The sequence below is a fragment of the Epargyreus clarus genome, unplaced genomic scaffold (genome assembly GCF_041222505.1).
Source record: "Epargyreus clarus isolate Ecla_fem2 unplaced genomic scaffold, WU_Ecla_fem_2.2 ptg000021l, whole genome shotgun sequence".
NCBI lineage: Eukaryota > Metazoa > Arthropoda > Insecta > Lepidoptera > Hesperiidae > Epargyreus > Epargyreus clarus.
In genome coordinates this window covers 7124970-7145243 of record NW_027332228.1, presented here as the reverse complement: position 1 = coordinate 7145243, position 20274 = coordinate 7124970, and the positions used below count along the sequence as shown (strand labels likewise).

The following is a 20274-nucleotide window of genomic DNA, read 5'->3' as shown; positions in this document are numbered from 1 at the left end:
TGTTTACGTATTTGCCCATACAATTTCGAATCAGCGCCCCTAGCGGATTATATCAGAACTATAGTGCCAGTAACGTGACATTAAATGTCTAAATTGACAAAATGGCACTTTATGTTTTATCTCTTTTTTTGCGAACATGTGAGGCAAACAGAAAGACTTAAGCACTTATTGTTACGTTTACTCATGTAAGGATCAGTTCAGGAAAACACAATATTGTTTATAACAGTTTATTATAAAACACTTTATCACTCAACAATAAAACCAAATTGATCAGATCAACTTCTATTCGTCTGTTCGATTTTCCCGCCTTTTTTCAGATATTAATGTCAATTCGCTCACTGGCGCCACCAAGTGGCGCCTATTGACAACAAGCTAGTTTCATCAATTACAATACTTTTTTTAAAACAATACTTGAGAGAAGAAAAATATCTTATACTGTAATTATTATTAAAAATACATTAACATATTATAATTATTCAAAATACGCTAACACTCAGTACTGAAGCAAACGGAATATTGGATGGATGTTTTGAAATCTCATGGTAAGGGTACTGTTTAGATTTTTTAAATTATAGAGGTAGCAATCATTACGTAATGGTAAGTGTTAATTGCGGCTCATGGTCATTTCATAGGTACAACTCAGATAGACGAAGTCTTACCGAGGTTCGACCACCACGGACGCTTGCTTTGAGGACTAAGTTTAAACGCCTCATATAAGTGTCTCCCTTATCACACCACCACGTTATTATTGTTATTATAAGACGTAAAGAGGTATGGTGGTGGAGCCTTCGAAGTAGAACCATGAAAGGTTTAAACGTATGATTGAAACATACGTAAAAATGTCACATCAAGCTGAATTATTTTGCAACAAAATTATTATCTGTTTGCTCATTTTGTGAATTGCATAATAATATGTAAACGAATAAATTAATAATTTGCAGTTATAAATTAAACAAATATTCGTAGATGCGCGCCAACAGTTTTATCAATTATATTAATATCTGTACAAACTAGAAATATTGCACATTATGTTAAATTTATAGAAATCAGAATGATTAACGTACGCAGAGGATCTACTTTGTTTGATTTATTACGAAAATGATACATTATTTACATTAACATTAACGTAGGCGTTCGTAATTTACCGCGTACATTAATAGCTCGCTAAATGAGCGCCATAACGAGTTTGGTCATTATAAAAATATTCATAAGCACACCCTGTAAGTACTTTTTTATAAAGATGGAATAGCAAACGAGCATGTAGTTCATCTGATGGTAAATGGTCACTGCTACTCATGGGCTACTCAGAGAGCATGATTTCTACAAACGAGTAAGTCCGATCGTGAGAAGGGAGAGACGCTAGTACGAGGAGTAGCAACTTATTCCTTGAGGTAACAACACTAGCAATGCACTACCGCTATTTTTACAAGCTTTAACATACATAGGAATAGATTATATTATTGGCGTGATTCTGAATGGCAGACGCCCCAAGATGGCGAACCAATTATTTTTATACATCCCCATAATACGACTATGATATAAAAGAGTTGTCTAAGAAAAATCCAAAACATCTTGTTTCTAAAAAATAAATAACTTTATCTTATTTTCCTCTACCTTATATTTTTAAGTTCATGATCCTGAATTAAAGTAAATAGGGAAAAACATACGCGTATCTCTAAGAATTCCCAACCTTAATAAACAATGAATAAATATTACGTTCCACGCCTACGAACTTTTCAAAGGGCTGGCCTCGTAGGCTCGCTCCCGAACCTGATTATATTACGTAAGCAGGAATCAACTCTACTTAGAGAAAAACCTTGAGGCATTTGTATAAATTGACAAGTTTATTTTTAAACCCACAACCAACCAATTATTTTTACTCTATTTAAAAAAAACTGCGTAATTTTATTATGATAAACTCTACTTTATAGTGTTTTTTTATTTTCGGATATGGAAGTGCCTATTGAGTTTTTTTTTTTTTTTTTATAATATAAGAGTAGCAGACGAGCATGCAGTCCACCTGATGGTAAGTGGCTACTGCCGCCCATGGACATCTATAATCAACCCCAGATAGGATTAGATATTCCTACCTGAGGTCGGCCACAGATGCGCCGCTACCCCTGAGGACTAAGCTGGAACGCCTCGGAAAAGTCTGTCTCCCTTACCACACCCTTCAAACCGGAACACAGCAGCGCCTAACACTGCTGTTATGAGGCAGAAATAGGTGTGGCGGTGGTGCCGCCGGAGTCGAACCACAAAGGGTTCTACCACCTTTAAACTCATAACATAAATTTTACTAGATGTTGTTGACATATTAATTGATAATAATTTTCGTAATTATAACTAAATTGTACCTAATAAATAAAAATAACCTTTTATGCAATAAATTTAAAGTCATTACGTCAAATTCTAAATATTTATTTCAATGACAATAATAAAGTTTGTTTTTTTTTTAGGTAAATCGTGACATACATTTAAGAACGTCATAATTATATCCTACAACTATCTCTGGAATATTTCTTCGAGTAGGTGTTGATTTCTTATTTTATCTTTTCAACGTAGGATTCAAACAATTTCCCAACCTGAAAGCCTCGATTCGCCCGGTATCACAGTTAATAATATAATCGTCAAAATTTCTAAGGTAAAATAAACATTCAATAAATATAACATTTCAGGCGGCCCCGAAGTTTCCGTGCTTACTTCAAAGACCCGTCATTCTTGATTATTCTCGTAGGATTAGAAGCCTATCAGAATATTGGCCGACTCTCTCAGAAATTTTCATCACATTTACATTTTAAATCCAATATCAGTCACTTTCAACTTTATATTGTTGTTACGTTAAATCTACGTATTATTTGTGACAAGGAAAGAATTTAAACAAATAGATTGTATATACCTTATCAAATTGTTTGAAAATGTGTGTTAATCTCCAAATATAATAAACAATAAAGATTAAACGTTTATCACACTTTTAATATTTATTGCACGTGTTCAATTAGATTTAGTATTAATCATACTATCCGAGGCTCTATAAAATGATCCCCTATTAAAAACTTCGACCGTAACACATCATAAAATAATGGCAAAACTTGTAAAGTGGAATTTCCCACTAGAGCATAGAAAATTATGCATTTTCTCTCAAATACTTAAGTACCTATTCTATGATTCTATGTTATAATTAGTATACCCGTTTAGGGCAGGAGGCTTGAAAACGTTAACACATATTTTCGTAAGTCTATGGACTATGTTAAAAATATCATAAATAGTTAACCTCACTACACCCATGAAATAAATACATAAAACTGCATAAAGTATAAAGTCACTTAACTTAATGTAAAAGTTTTCCTTCAGTAATAGGTTACAGCAAGTACCTAAGTAGTATACAGTAAGTAAGAAACAACTGAGAGAAATCTTCATTCTCGGTTTAGTTTTAATACAAAATTGGGACTCCCGCCCTCATAAATAACATTGCTGCGTGATCCAAAACTTGCTAATTAATTTAACTTGAATGCCAAGTTTAAATAAATTGAATTATAGTGTCATAACTTAAATTTCTCCACTGTCTCCACTACTGGGTGGTACCGTATTTTAGGTGTGTTAGTTATTTGCTATTACTCCCAAGGGTAATTAAATATTACAAGGTTAACCTATTAACTGATGGAACAGTTAGTATGTCCAATGTATTGAATTTCATAGGGCTTTTTATTACAAGCTTTAACAAACTTGTCGTGTTATTTCGTATGTATGTTATGATCAAAACTAGTAACTGAATTTTAAACCTGTTAACCCCAATGGAGTTGAAATTTTGGATGCTTTAAATAATTTATGAAAAGTTCATCCAATTTGGCGGACGGTGCAAGATGGCGTAATGACATCAATTTGTTTTTTGCATTCTTACTGATATCATAATTATGAAAGGTTTTCTGAGAGAGAAACGAAGAATAAAATGATGTTTAAAACTTGTTTTTAATTTGTATTTATACTTAAATTTATTTTAGAAGTTTTAAACCATTGTATAATGTTGATAAAGTACTTTTAAAATCAGTTTTTTGAAAAGTATTTTTAAAATAGAGAAGTAATGTCTCGGACAAAAATAATTTAAAGTTAGAATACCACCAAACCACATTTAGTTACCACATATTGTGCCTTTATTTCTCCAGTACGTGGTAAATTAATTGAATAGAAACTCGCAAATCTCTGATAAGGGGCGAGACTGTTTCCGCAGTAGAGGTTAACACATGCTTGCTAATCGTGTAGGGGTGAACTGAGTGGTCCAAAAATAGTACACATTATCCACACACGATTATACAGGGGTTATCGTCCTACCTAATCGGATTTAATTGATTTTCTATCAATACCCTATCTTCTTATTACAATAATATTTATGCATGAAGCAGCTAGTTTAATTATAAATTTAATTAACTGCCAGCGGATTAATATAACGATAAAACACATTAGATATTTTGCCTATTGTTATTAACTTTACACATCGCGTTAAACTCTATTAATTTAAATAGAGTTTAACTTGTAGTGTAAATTTTGTCACGTTTAATATATAACATTTGATAATTTTTGGTATAGTCTATAAACGTCTATTACTAAGCATATTCCCTACGCCTATCCGTCAGTTTAGACAGGTAGGATGTATATTTTGAACCCTAATAAATAGCTGGATAAAATATTCACGGAAGACGTGTTATGGAAGAATTTCTGACGAAAAAGAGAGCCGTGTTCTTCAACATTTCTATTTTTTTTAAATCATTATAATATCATCTAACAATCTAGCAAATAAACAATAATACCGTGTCGAAAAAAATAAGTCGGCCTTTAATAACTAATGGAAATTTAAAATAAACAAACACAAACGCTGCTTTCAGCGGCTGCTATCGATTCGTCAGCAGTCAATATTGATATACAATGCCAGATTCAAATTGTAAAATACACCACAATATACGTTTGTGTTTTTGTAGAAGTACAAACGAGCATGCAGTCCACACGATGGTATATGGCTACTACTGCCCATGATCCCTTGTTATCAACCCCGGATGAGATAGGAGTACCAGTACCCTAACCATGAGTTTTCAAAACATCCCACAATCTTACGTTACGTTTACTCAATCCATTTTTCTGTTCCGTTTGCTTCACAGTAGACTGAGTAAACGTAACATAAAGTAAGTGCTCAAGTGACAATGAACTTTTTGTCTACCTCACATGTTCGCAAAAAAGAGAGACGAAACAAAGCGCCATTTTGTCAATTTAGACATTTACTGTTACGTTACTGACACTATAGTTCTGATACAATCCGCTAAAAGCGCTGATTGGAAATTGTATGGGCAAATACGTAAACAAATACCAAAACAGTCATATTTGTCAAAACGTAAAAACTCACGGTAAGGGTACTGATATCGGCTCAAATGCATTGCTACTGATGAGAACTAAATTGGAATGCCTCGGATGTCTCTCTTATCCCTTCAAAGGGTAACACAGTAGCGTTTAACGCCGCTGTTTTTAGGCAGAAGGAAGTATGCGGTGGTGCCTCCACAGACGCCCCACAAAGGGTTCTATAACCTTCAAAACCGTTTTATATAACAGAGTTGAATAAAGTAATATTTTACTGCTTAATATCACTATTACTTTGTGCAAGCTTTTGTTTAACTTGCTGTATTATCTTATATGTATGTGACGTTCAAATACTGCAAATTTAATGTGACCCACTTCTCGGTATCCGATGAAGCTGAAATTTTGTATATACATTGGTTAGGATGACAATAGATGATTATATTAGTGACGTCATTGTAAATCTAACATGACAGACGCTCCAATATGGTGGAATGAATATCTTTTATGCATCCCCGTGATGTGGAAATCTATTAAAAATGTTTTCTGACCAAACGGAAGAATATGTTGCTAAAAAGCTTGTTTATAAAAACTTTGTAGTATAAGATTAAATTAATTTTAAAAAGCAATTATGTTATTTCGATGTTATTTATTATTAAGCAGCCGGTTTTTTTTATAATAATTGAGGTAAATGTGAGGTAACTCAGGTTAAATAGTATTTTTATTCGTTTGTGTTGTCTTATTATGTATTGACTTTTCTATGTACTTATACCCTACTACTTTGAAATTAATTAAGATAATTTGTTTTTGTCATGTGTGTGTACAATACATTAAATAAAAAAGTTTTTCTCTCTTTCTTTCAGATATCTAATCTATTCTACGTAGCGCAAAAATTAACTAGAATGTCGTACGATAAACATCTATCTCTATCTATAAATCTATATCTATAAATGTTAAACATTAAAATAAAAGTCTAAAAAAAGAAAATCGAAGAAGACTGTTTTCTTAAAATCATTCTTGCTTTATTAACCGGTATATTTTACTGAACACCTAACACTCGTTTCACAAATGCTCACTAATTGTTCGAAATCAGTGGTGTAGAGCAATACTCAGTAAAATAATACTTTACACAGCGCTTTACTCTATTGTTTTACGGTTATTGGAAGCACGTGAATACGTTCCACGCGATCGCCTGAGGCTATGCGGACAATTAAAAATTATCATAGAGCAAATATTATAGTCCTGCCAAGATTGTAAAACGATTACGATTTTATTACAAGTGTTATCTTTAGTGAATTACGTTTGTAATTTCAAAATAATATTAGTGAGGTGGTAGAACTCTTCTTGCTTCGATTTCAGAAGCTTCACCGCCTTAGTTACTTCTGACTAATAACAACAGTTTTAAGCTTTGCTGTTTTCTGGTTTAAAGGTTGTGGAACGGGAGATATTTATACGAAACATTCTTAGATATTTCTTACGGGTTGCTTTTGTGTCTGATCCTTTTTTTTTTTTTGACGAGGGGGAAACCTTCAAAAGGTACCCTATGCCGTGGGAGCGGCACGGGGTTATGTGTGTGGGCACGGGGTTTGTGTCTGTTCCTACGTGATGTAGAACTTTAATCTGGAAGTTGGTGGGGTTGATTTAAAATGCGCATGGACGGCAGTTGCCACTAACCCGTGCATGCTTTGCAACGCAACGCAACATAGTAGACTTTGATTATAACTACTTTGTAGTAATTGAGATATGACTGGGGGACCAGCAATAGAACAGTTGGTCAGTAATTCTTCAGGCTACGGTTACCACCCTCTATCTTTTTGCACTCAAGAATAACGGAGGGAGTACCAACATACTAACTTATATTTAACTTTTCCTTCAAAGTAAAGTATTAAGACGAAAGCTGCACGTCACTGATAAAAATGTGATTTTCGTTAACTTCGCAACCTCGCTCTTATAAAGCGAACTTTACCTAAGGACCTCAACAGACATGCTACTTTTAGCTTCCACCCCGGGCGCGACTACGCGGCGCTACTTTTGGGCGCCCGATGCAGCAACTGTAAATTTAATACACGCGACCCAACACAATAAGTGATGCAGTATCGTTACAATCGCAAAAACGCTAATCGCGGATGCTAGAAGTAGCACGTCTGCTACGGCCGTTAAGTGGACTAAGCTCGACTTGTATTTAAATAAGTTACTTTATTATGTAATGCGCGTACTTTAATCTGAGTGCAAAACGGGATACTAAATTACTTTTTACATTAATATTACTTGTGTTAAACAAACAGCGTTAAGTCAAAATAGAAAATATTTTATAGTTAACGTTTGCTCAGCTGCATCAATTTAATCAAAAAATTGCAAACTTTTACTTGATATTCTAGAATACGGACTAAAACACAATTATTCCGTTTGTATTTTTACAATTTTTTATGACGTGCAAGGACTCCATTCTGAAAAATATAATAAGTATTTTATTAAGTGACGAACGTTTTACTTTTATATTAGACTAGCTGACCTGGCAAACTTTGTACCGCCTCAAATTCTATTTATCAAATATATTTCGTATAAAATATAGCCTATGTTACTCGTGGATAATGTAGCTTTCGAATGGTGAAAGAATTTTTAACATCGGTTTAGTAGTTTTTGAGCCTATTCATTACAATCGAACAAACAAAGTTTTCCTCTTTATAATATTAGTATAGATATAATAAAAAATATTTTTCCCTTCATTATCTACGAAACGTCGAAATACGGTTTTTACAAAAATACCGTATGCGAACAATAGCCCATTAATTCAACGTTGTCACGTTTTATAAACATCATTCAATTAATTTATAAATGGTTGGAATACATTAATGAAAATACCTACAGCCAGATATTCGGTGAGGAATCCAATTCATTTAATTCACGACTGGAGACTACGGTTCCCTTTGGATAAATATTAAACGCCTGCTAAGATTTTACATTGCTATTTCTTATATAAGTCGAAGCTTGGCAATAATTACTTTATTGTAAATTTATACTTTATTACCAATATCTTACATATTCTCCTGATTCAATTATTCAGATTCTAAATACTTTCTTTAATACTGATGTTTTAAGAATGTTAGTCATGTTTAGAAGGAAGGTTAAGTGAAATAATATTTTTAGAATACTCTAAATTCAAAGTTGCAAATTTCATACACATTGAAAATCTAGGCAGCTATAAACTATAAACAAATTATGCATGCCCTTTCGTTAGCTGCTGCTTCTGAATAAAAGCTTCAGACTAAAACAGTAAGCCAATTATGAAACTATCCCAATTTTGTTTCACACCAGTTGCTTCTGCAAAGCTAGAACATTGGGCTAGTCGATTTGTAAAGGGAATAAATTTAGAAAATATTGCTTTTCAATTGTGATTTATTAGTGACTTTAGTTGTTGTGACTTACGTGACTTTAGTGGTTCGACTCCGGCGGCACTACCGCCACACCCATTTTTACCTCTTAACAGCAGCGTTAAGCGCTGCTGTATTCTGGTTTGAAAGGTATGGTAAGGGAGGCATACTTTTCCGAGCCGTTCCAGCTAAGTCCTCAGGGGTAGCGGCGCATCAGTGGCTGACCGTAGGAATATCTAATCCTATCTGGGATTGATTACAGATCTCCATGGGCGGCAGGGACCACTTATCATCAGGTGGACTACAACTCCTATTATAAAAAAAAATCTACAAACAACTGTAACAAGCCAGGCACCGCGGAAAACAACCTTAGGATTTACTCCGTCGTATCGCTTAGAAACAATTAGCTAAGTACTCACAATGCTATTAGCTCGGTCACTATACTAGAATGTTGCATACGAAAACATTACTTTGTACTGTTTGTATTCGCGTCAGTATAATATTTACTTAACTTGTGATTTTACTAAACAAGTTTCATATAAAGAAACTCAGACTATAAAACAGAACTTAACCAAAGAAACCCAAACATATTTTTTAGAATTATCATAAAGGGCTCATTAGCTCTTTATGATAATTGGAAACATATAGAAATCGTGCTAATAGTTATTATAAAAAAATACAAATTACAAAAATAAAACCACGAAAAACATGTCCCTGTTTCGGTCCGACTGTTTCTTCAGTCGGGTAAAGATTTAACTCTAATTGTGCCTTTTTGCTTTACTTCCGAACTATAGGTATAACATAACTTAAACCTCACGAGTAGAGTTACATTTTCAGCGTTTTTAATATGCAAATCACATTTGATTTATTACTACCACTCAATGTGGATATAAAATATATACTTACTTACTACGAGTATTTTTTGTTTCAAAGTTTTATGTGATACTCTAACAAAGAAACAAAAAGTAGAGATATAATATGTCGCAAGAGGATAGTTACGGAGAGCTTCGTAAAGGGTCCGGACACTTGGTAAAGTGCAACCACTTAGAGTTATTGTCCACTGCCAAGTGGATTTTCTTTTTACCAGAAAAACAGCCATGTTAGGTATTTGTTAGTTTTAGAATGTATGTCTACAATTCTGAGCTTAAAACCACAGTATATAGATTAGAATGACTAAGGCGATGGTGGCAAAACCTTTCGTGGTTTGACTGTATAACCGCCACACATGCCACGCCACACGCAAATTAGTAAACGAGTATGCAATCCAGCTGATGGTAAGTACTTCCTGCTGCCCATGACACTTGTAACCAAATTCGTAAAGAACGAGGGTTCGACCAGAAGTCGATCACAAATCTACAGGAGTAACACTGAAGACTAAATCAGCCGCCTTATATGTAAGTTAACGTGCATCTACACCCTTCTACCTAACACAAAAGCTGCTAAAAATACGTATGACATTGGTATGTATTTTCTCCACCGAACTGTACAGTTTCCTCCTTATATAATTATTTTATTCATCTGGGCAAATGAAAAACCGCAGCAAGAACCGATACAATGTCCGCAATCGATTTGTTCAAACACAAATAATGGATCGCTGAGTATTCTGCTCTCAGCAAATAGCCATTCAATAGATTATTGTCGATTGAACACCGAGAGGGAATATCATACAATTCAACTGTTATAATTAATACATCATCAATGGTAGGATTATTTCTAGGTAATTATATCTTTATCAGTTCGTTTAGCAATATCTTCTTTGATACATATTTTACTAATACATTAACAGTGCAAGATACTCTGTCTAACGATTATCTTTCTTACAGCCGCAATTATACATCTTTATATCTACAGGCTTTAAACGTATCAGGCACAAGCCATAGCAGACATTTTCTATACACTTAGGTACCGCACTACGTGATCATATTACAGTATAAATATATACCCACTCATAAAATTTGACCAATAATCAGTGGTTAACGGTGCTGGTTTACAGCTACCTACTTTGTTAATTATATCTTTATGTATTATATCTCGCTGTGTAACCTAAATAAATGTTTGTTAACCTAAATAAATTAAAAAAAAAAAATGCCTCGTCGTGCGTTTTGATTTTGTCTGCTACGGAACGCGTCTGACACGCTCTATGTCTGTATCTATAGATGTCATTAATAATGCATGTTTGAAATAAAAACATTTTCGCGTATAATAGATAGTCACAATAGCTGAAGTGTCTTAAAGCATTTCCATTCATCGATTACATCGTCACCTTGATACGGCACTGTAGCAGGCACTTTATATACATGGTATGAATTAGTTACACGCTAAACGACGTTTTAAGTTAAAACGCCCAATATTATCGACGATTGTATTACGATAGATGGAATTGCTTTATTTTTTTCCGTAATAATAATGAAAATATCAAATATCGTTACATTGATCATAAGGAAAAACAGTATTATAATACAAAAGTACACCTCGATTTGATTTCATTGATGTATAGTACGAAATCTTTCTTAGAGACATTTCCAGTGTTAAGAATTATGTTTATTGCGTTATTAAGAGCCATTTATAAACAAGTAATATTTTTAATACAATATCATTGACAGATACGGCCCCTATCAACGCAACTGTCTTACAATAGATATAAATGTAACACACATTGTATACGAAAATATTAATCTGTGTATCACGGCCTGTGTTTGACACATCCAATGCCTGTATCTAAATGGGACTATCACATAACGGGAGCATCACAAAGCATCACACAATAAATCTCCCAAGAACATCTGCAAACAATTAGATATCGTCAATAAAGTACACGTCCCTGGCACGTTCCGTAAGGAATATCTTTCCCTCCGACTCGTGACCTAAGGATCGTGATTCTATGTCCGCCTTACAATTTTCTCCGAGCGGATAATAGGGACGTCTACACCTGCATCCGTGCTCATACATACGTTATGTTTCTATAGATGAATAGTTAAGTTAGATAACCTTTATAAAATTTCTAGTAACATAACGTTCAATCACAAATTTGTTGAGAATAAAACTTGTTAGAAACGCGACTAGGTAATTATGAAAAATATTTGGTTTGTGAGCTATACAAATGGATATTGCCCGAAAAAGAAAACATTGGATATATCTTATTCATTATTATATAATAATGAGTAAGCTTTAACAGAGATTTGATTTTATATTGTCTTGAAAAGATTCTCATTAAATTTTTCACTAGTTAAGGTCATTTGGAATTGAACTTGTAACGACGTCGAAAAAATTCGCTTTAATTCGTTCGTCTTTTCCATTCCAATTCGCACTTTGTATAATGAATTCCAGAACAATAATTTGCAAACTAATGAATGAGTAATTACACTAAGTTTTTCATCTAAGCACTCAAGAAAGTAATTTAATTATTGTTCTTTTTAATAGTAGTTTTAACTTAAATTAAATTAAGCTTTTTCTCAAGGTGTCTCTAAAGGTATTCGTCGTATTTTGTAAATGTCTAATGTGTGTAATGCATTCCTTCGTAATGTTCATACTAATAGAAAGTATGTGAAAATTTGTCAGACAACCATTGCAAAAAAAACATTGGACTTACGCCAAATCTTACTACTTCCTGTTTTTAAAGTAATAGAACTTACCTAGACATTTGTCGTTTCCATATTTTCTTACACACTGACATTAAAACATTAGTTAACCCGAGAGTGTGCTTCCGTATGACCAAAGTGTAAATACATTTATTTTACACTTAAATCACTTTTGTATGTGTAAACTGTAAACGATTAATACAACTTTATACAATTTTATTATAAAATTGATTCTTTGTATGTAAGACATAATCGAATTTATACTATCAATTAACTTATATGCCATATGTTAAGCCAAAGTGTAAATGTATTTTCATTAACATCTGCATTAGACGTAGTAAGTATCATGTAGATAAATTGATTTTAATATTCACCTTTGATAGGTTTCAAGATGTCTCGTTAGATGAAGGAATTTCATAAATAATCATCAATTCATTCATAATTCAATCAATCAATTCATAAAGAATAAAATCGAGGTGTACTTTAAGCTACATAGAAGGATGTGAAGATATCTTACCGTATTCTTCCTGGGAGAGTTGTGGGCTACCCTCTCTAAGGGCATCGTCGGCGTCGTCGACGGGCGCCGCCGCGCGCGCCCCGCACCAGGGCACGCAGCAACGGAACACCCCGCCTCCGACCACTTTGGAGCCGTGCGAGCCCTCCAATCCAACGCGCCCGCACCTCTATACCACTTATCTAAACACCCACTGTACACTATCATATAAACTGTTACACCACACTATTCACACACATCGTCCCCTCTCCAAAACTTGGCACTTAAAATCCTTACAAAAGGTAAAAGCGTAAAAAGTTGAAAATCCTAGTTCAGTCTTGAAAGTTAGTGAAGATAAGTCGAAGTATTGATATGTCAGTCCGTCGTTTGAACTTCGGTATAACAGTAACTTTTCAATATAAAACAGATGTATAAGATGTCTAAGATTACTGAAAATTCAATTTATAGTTTTCAATTCAGCTAAATGAAAGTTTCAAGTTGAAAATATTATGCACAGAAAATTAAATAACTGTTCTGTTCAGCTGAAAGTCACTTTAGGAAAATATTGTCATTGAGTTCTTCTTCATTTCTATAGTAATAGAAAATTCAGGCAAATTCCATTAAAATACCGATTCACTAATAGGCTCCACTCATTTAACCAAGACTGAAATAATTCAGAACATTACAAGTGTAAATGTTGTAAACTTTGAAATACTGGCTTAGCAAAATGTAATTTGAACGAAACATGCCACTTTCAAAGCTAAAAAATGATTACAGAAGAAAAATAAAAACGAAAATCTGAGCTCGTTTGTAAGGTAATTTTTGATACTAATTTACAGACATGAATAATATTTCAACAAACACAAATTATATTAGCCTTCGTGTTAGATACGTGTAAGGTCATTTTGTGTCCCTTCCGAAATGCTATCAAAATGTAAATTTGTTGGTACACCTTAAATAGACGCCGTACATCATTATGTATTACGATAGTGACGATAAGATGATCTCCACATATAATGCTGGCAAACATCCAATTAAACCTATGATCATTCCTCCCGGAATTATTTGTGTCACATTGAACACTTCCAGTGACACTGGAGTGAGTTTACAGATGTTATATCGGAATTTGTAACAGCCCGACGATCCCGAGGTAAATAGATTAAATCTGTGAATAGTGCTAACGTATTGGACAGGCAGCTGCCAAATTCGACCGCCAGGAAGTCTACCACTGTATCTATCCAGATATAGTAGTTTTGACGTATTTGATGTGGGATAATAGTGATTAGGTTATTACGCAGTACATTACGTAAAAATCTACATAGAGCTCTTTATGTTAAAATACTGATAAATTAAAAATATATTTAATTAAAATTCTCATGTCCATTAAAAGTCCACGTAGGTCGAAAGGCGAAGGCTGTAGGCGAAAATAATTATGATAATAAATACAATCTAAAGTAATATAATGTGTTCAATGTACATTAATCATGAAAATAATTATGATTATTTGCAAATTCATATTTGGTTGGTGGACTTTAGACTTCCTTGAACGCATTTAAGAAATTTGTCAGGCCTCTCAGGTAGGTATTCTCACGATGTTTTCCAGTAAAATTAATTTCAGTTAAATTTTATTTCTTATACGCAAGTAACCTCAGTATATCAAGCGTATGTGTTGGATATGTGGTGGGTAGATATGATAACACGATATAGTTACGGCGAAATATATGGCGGCTTACAATTATTAGGATTAAAGGTTAAAACCCTTTTTTGGTTCAACTTTGTAAAACAGCACAGCACTATTTTTGTAACAGCCATACTAAACGTTGTATTCAGGTTTTAAGACTGGTAAGGCAAACATGTTCCGAATTAAGACATAAGGCATTCCTAATAAGTTTTCGGGATTTACAACATATCTATGCCCAGCCTAAAAACCGAACATAATCTTACGTGTTGTTAGCACATCTCCCTAAGATGCACTCCATAGCATTAAGTGGTAGACCACTCATTCACGTCATTGATTAAAAAATCCATATTAAGCTTAAACGACCAACATCTTTAACAATTCACACTGTAACAATGTAGAAAAGTATGCTAACTTAGTTATCCCTTGACCACACTCGTGTCCAACGCTGGGACAGTAATGGGCAGCAACTGTAACCATCATAGTAGTATAATGTACATAAAATCCTAAATTAATTAATACAACCCTTAAACAGTTCCGAGCATGAAAACTTTTCCGGATAGATCTTTTGATATGCCGTAAAAGTATGAATTTAATTAAATTTCTTCGTTTGGAAAACGTAGTAAAAGAGCTTTACGACTACACTGTAAGTAGAAAACTAACAAAATAGCTTAGTCATATAAAAATGGCGAGTTTTCCTCAGCGACCTTATTTTTATTGCCTATTACGGTGATAATATGGAAATACAATTTGTTCTCTAAAATATTCATTTTGAAGACTATGATGTACAATAAAATGAACATTCTAATAAAATAAACATATTTTTGTTGTTAGAACTGATGATATCAATTTTCAGTTTTTTTTATAATATACTAGGTGACCCGGAAAACGTTGTGTTACCCTAGAAATAAAAAAATATTAAGGGTGAACAACCCTTATCACATAGGTGTATAAAAAATAGATAGTAGCCGTTTTTCAGACCTACTGAATATGCATATAAAATTTGGTGAAAATCGGTAAAGCCGTTTCGGAGGAGTACGGTAACTAACATTGTGACACGAGAATTTTATATATAAAATAAGTAGTAAACAAACATGCAGTCCGTCTGATGGTGTGTAACTATTACCATGGACCTAGGTAATCAACCCCAGTTAAGATTCCGATCCCATCTAAACTAGGCCACAGATCAGTTACACCTGAAGACTAAGTTGGAACTCACAAAGTTTATCTCTCGTACCAAACCCTTTAAACCAGAACACAGGAACGCTTTACCGCTATTATAAGACAGGTAAAATGACTCGTAATAATGTCAGTATTACTCAACCGTAAGAATATTAAAGAGAATGTTCTTACTTTCCTTTGATTTTGATAAACCCTGTAAAGAAGCCCCATACAAAAGTCGGGCAGCGAAGGCCGAATTAATCTCCTCTGTCGTAAACCAAATATTTCAGTGCTCATGCTCTTATACTCGTTAATAATATTCTTTTTCATAAATTGAAAGGACTGGCTCGGCTGCCAGTAATGTAGACGCCAAAAAATTTAAATCATGTCGATTTAAATCATTCTTTCAACAACTGAATAATTTGCTTTTCGTAGACCGACAGACAAATATTTATAATATATGTATAATATAATAATAATATATAATATTTATATTTGTATTTTGGTGTTAAGTTCTAAACATAAGCCCATACCTATATACTCTATAAAATTAAATATTCGCTGCCCTTTAGGTTATATTCGTTGTTCCTATCACTTTTTATATTTGGTACAAAACGAAGTATACAAATATTCCATAATAATATTTCAGATGCAGCGGTGTTGCTGCTTAATCATCTAAATTTACAGAAGATTACCCTTTACCAGCTACCAAGCCTGATAAAATTTAATATATAGTGTTAGCCAATTTTAGTTAATTTAAAGTTTAAACATTGAGTCCGAGATTTGATCCCAAGAACCTCAGATTTTTAAATTCATATGTGTATTTAATTTAATTATCACTTACTATAACGGAGAAGGAAAATATCGCGGAAAAACCTACCTGAGAATTATTTTAAATAATGTTCTCGAAGTTGTGTGATTCACACTTGTAGCTTTATTTATTTGTTCACTTCTTTATATCAAACTTTACACCCTTAAGAGAAGAGAGGGGAAGGGGGAGAGGCCTTTAGTTTCCTCTTTTAGTTATAATTGTAATAAAATTGTTATATGAAGCACCCATAACATTAAATCTTAGCAAGTGTATAAAACGAACTTTTAAAATATTCCAATAACATTCATATAAATATGTCCTGACACATGTTCCTAATTGGGTTATTGATTTTCTAAAATGATTATAGAATTGAATCCGTTTTGTAACCCGTTCTGTTTCATACTATCCATTTCACGTACTAGTAGATTTAGCCGTGCCGCCAGACACGCAAAACACGTGAGTAAAGCCAGCTTAATATTAATCCGATCTCTATAATCAGAAAAATATTGTGCTCAGCCATAAGAGGTAATTTTATCACAGCTTCATTATCCACCCTTACCAACTTGTTTGTATAATCACTTTTTTATGTCTGTGTCAAAAATATACACTAGACGACTAATCTTATACATATTATTATATAAAATTCTCGTGTCACAATGTTAGTTACCGTACTCCTCCGAAACGGCTTTACCGATTTTCACCAAATTTTATATGCATATTCAGTAGGCCTGAGAATCGGCTACTACCTATTTTTCATACCCGTAAGTGATAAGAGTTGTTCACCCTTAACATTTTTAATTTATATGGTAACACAACGTTTGCCGGGTCAGCTAGTAATCAGCTAATATATTTTAAATCTTATTAAGAAAGAGTATTTTCGCTTAAAACAATGTAAATTAATGCAATTTTATCATTATTTAATTAGGGAATATTGTCTAAAACATGGAATAGAAGATGGATTTACTAGCAAATAAAATATTAAATATTCATAACGTGTTTTCATTTATAATGTTAATAGAAAGAGACTGTATTTAAATAGAAAAGGGTCTATTCATAACGTATTTATAAAAGTAGAAATAATAATACCTAGCAACACCTGGAAAATATAGTTGATTCGATGCCAAGATGAAATGTAACTCTGTATCATTTTTTATAAACACATTAAATACCACGTCGGCGTCTAGTGGAAATAGTAGATCCAATGTAGTGCTAATAAAGTATGTGTTATTATTTATAGCTATGTATTGTCGCGTATAATGGAGGTTTGTAATTTCAGAACCGATCGCTTGATTGAAATGATCTTGCAGCTTATCTGAATTTACATACATTCACGCATTCATACGTGGTTCGAATAATGAATAGATGCTGACAGTAGCGTCGTAGTTTAAAATAGAATATTGATTTTCCGGTAGCTTTTAGCGGGCAAGTCATTAAGGACCTGTATTGAGTGACCAACAGTCTGGTCGAGTCATTTGTATTACATAAAAGGATATAATTGTCTGTGACAATAGCGAATGAAGACTGGTGCCACAAATATAGCGATCGGGACATACAATCAATTACTTCTCGTTGAGCGGTCGCTAGTTCAATTGCGAGTCATTTTTGTAGCCGTCATCGCTAACTGGGTAATGGTGTATGCGTGCTCGTTCCCACAATGAACTGCGAACAATCAATTTCGTCACAACTCCACCACATATGCCATGATTTAACATTCGAGATTTGATGTCAGACTCACTGAGTAACTGACTAAGCACTGTGGGTCCATTGCTATCTATGAAATAGTGGGTTTTTGGAAAAAAAGGTAAAACATACGTATAGGTAAAAGCATATTGATTTTTCACCTTGTTACTTAAACTAACAAAACTTAACAATTTAACTAAATTGAATTAATAATTTAATTACCTTAAGTCGAACCTAAATAAGTATAGTTCAGGAGGACAAGCATAGTATAAGCATTTGGACAAAAAAAGGCAAGAGAAACACTAAATACTCGTGATGTTCAATACTCGTATAATGCAAATTATTCATAAATGACAGTTATATATCGTTCGTGAATTATTTATCGATGTGATAGAGATTCAAACTTTTAATGCACATATTGTGTACTACAAATAAATTATCTATCAATATCTATCAAATCTCTCAGGCATCTATAATGTGTGGTGTACCTACTTTGAACGTTACTTACGAATACATAATGTATTTTTGATTACTAAATATTAATTTTATCATTTAAACCAAAGATTGTTACATGACCGAAATGATTTCAACAAGTTGTTTATATAAGTTAAGCATGAGTAATTTTCCATTTTATTCCCATAAAGCTTAACCATTTGCGCATTGGTTGCTGAAAAGGATGTATTTGTACATTTTATTTACATTTCGTGCATTATGCAACAACATATTCTATACATTTTCGTGTTCAGTTAAACCTTGACATGTTTGTAAAATTACATTTTATACACTAACCGCCTTAACCTAATACCGTGTGTGGCGTTAATGAATGTTTTTACCGCGTGATTATCAGATTATGTTGTTATCTTATGTGTCGTAACAATGATCGCGTCGCATCGTGCGAAATATTTCATAATTCCTACGTAAACCTAAACAAACCGAGCCCATTAGTGAACTGATATCGTGAATACATCGACGTTACTACCACTCACAACTAAACACATTTCGAGAGGGATTTTCACGGAGAATACGCATTAGACAAAACGGAATATCACAGAGCCGTGCAAATATAAAACAATGCTCCAGTGGCACACTGCACTAGGGAGATCGGCACGCGGCAGAGCGAGAGGAGAGAGCGTGGCCGGCCACGGAGTCCTGCGGGCGTCGAACGGCGGGGCTCTCGCCGAGCGCTGAACTCAGATCGAGCGGTGCATCTCACACGTCTCCCACATGATACGCGGAGGAGTCCGGCGAGCGGCGCGGCGGCGGAGCGGCCCCGAGCGTCGCGACGGCCGGCAGACCGCGACTGGAGCCGCGGAGCGTCGCTGCGCGTCGCAGCCTAGCGCCTCGAGCGAGCAGGACGAATATACCACTTCGCTCCGGACTCCACCAACGATTCTAGCCCTTGAACCCTCCGTCTTAATTCCTATTTACCTTGTTCACTCTGCGTCTCTTATGTTATTGTGCGACCACCAAAGGGTTTTCACCCCACGAAGCATTCGTTCCGTGAGCTGTTACGTAGACGCTACAGATAGGGATGCTGTGTGGCCTTCCCTACGCCCGTTTTGACGTTATATCACTGTCAAATATGCCTCTGACTTGTTGTTTGACCGTGAAAGTATTTCAACCATGCAAAACATACCTACTCTACATATGAGTAGAGAAGCTAATGACCTACGATGGATTGATTCTCGGAATATCCACGCTACGAATAGATTTTTATTCAAATTATATAATTTTATCGTATGCTTTTTATTTATATCTAAATTATATTTGTATTTAATTATGTCGTAAAGGTTATTTAAGAATTTAAAAAAGTAAAAAGTTTTTTATAAGGTAAACAAATACCGACCTTGACATTTCAGTGGGTACTCACACGAACAACGTTCGTCATATTGTAGAGAACTCGTATAAACAACAAAATCAACGGAACTTTCGCTTTGAAGGAGTTAGAATTTCAGTGTACTGGAATATAATTTTGTTGAATGAAAAATCTAAAAGAGGAGCATTTAATAAATATTTATAAATATTTATAAATATTTTGTTGCCATGGCGATTCAAACACTTTTTGCAGTAGCTAAGTAGTGTTCATATTCTCATGATTCTGATAGAAACCTGTTTAATTATTAAATAAACGGTGCAATTTAATGACTACATAAATTAATAAATAT

At 33.9% G+C, this 20274-nt stretch overlaps 1 protein-coding gene across 2 annotated transcripts in view; it reads right to left on the bottom strand.

The window, feature by feature from the left end:
- Positions 1 to 20274, bottom strand: part of dnc (phosphodiesterase dunce) — a 458672-nt gene that overhangs the window by 369780 nt on the left and 68618 nt on the right. The window contains exon 1 of one of the 2 annotated variants that reach the window (XM_073084966.1): positions 12804 to 12961. The exons of the other annotated variant lie outside the window; for it this stretch is intronic. The gene's annotated coding sequence lies outside the window, so the exon portion shown is untranslated. Of the gene's footprint in view, positions 1 to 12803; positions 12962 to 20274 lie in introns of those variants that run through there. 2 annotated transcript variants of the gene reach the window in all.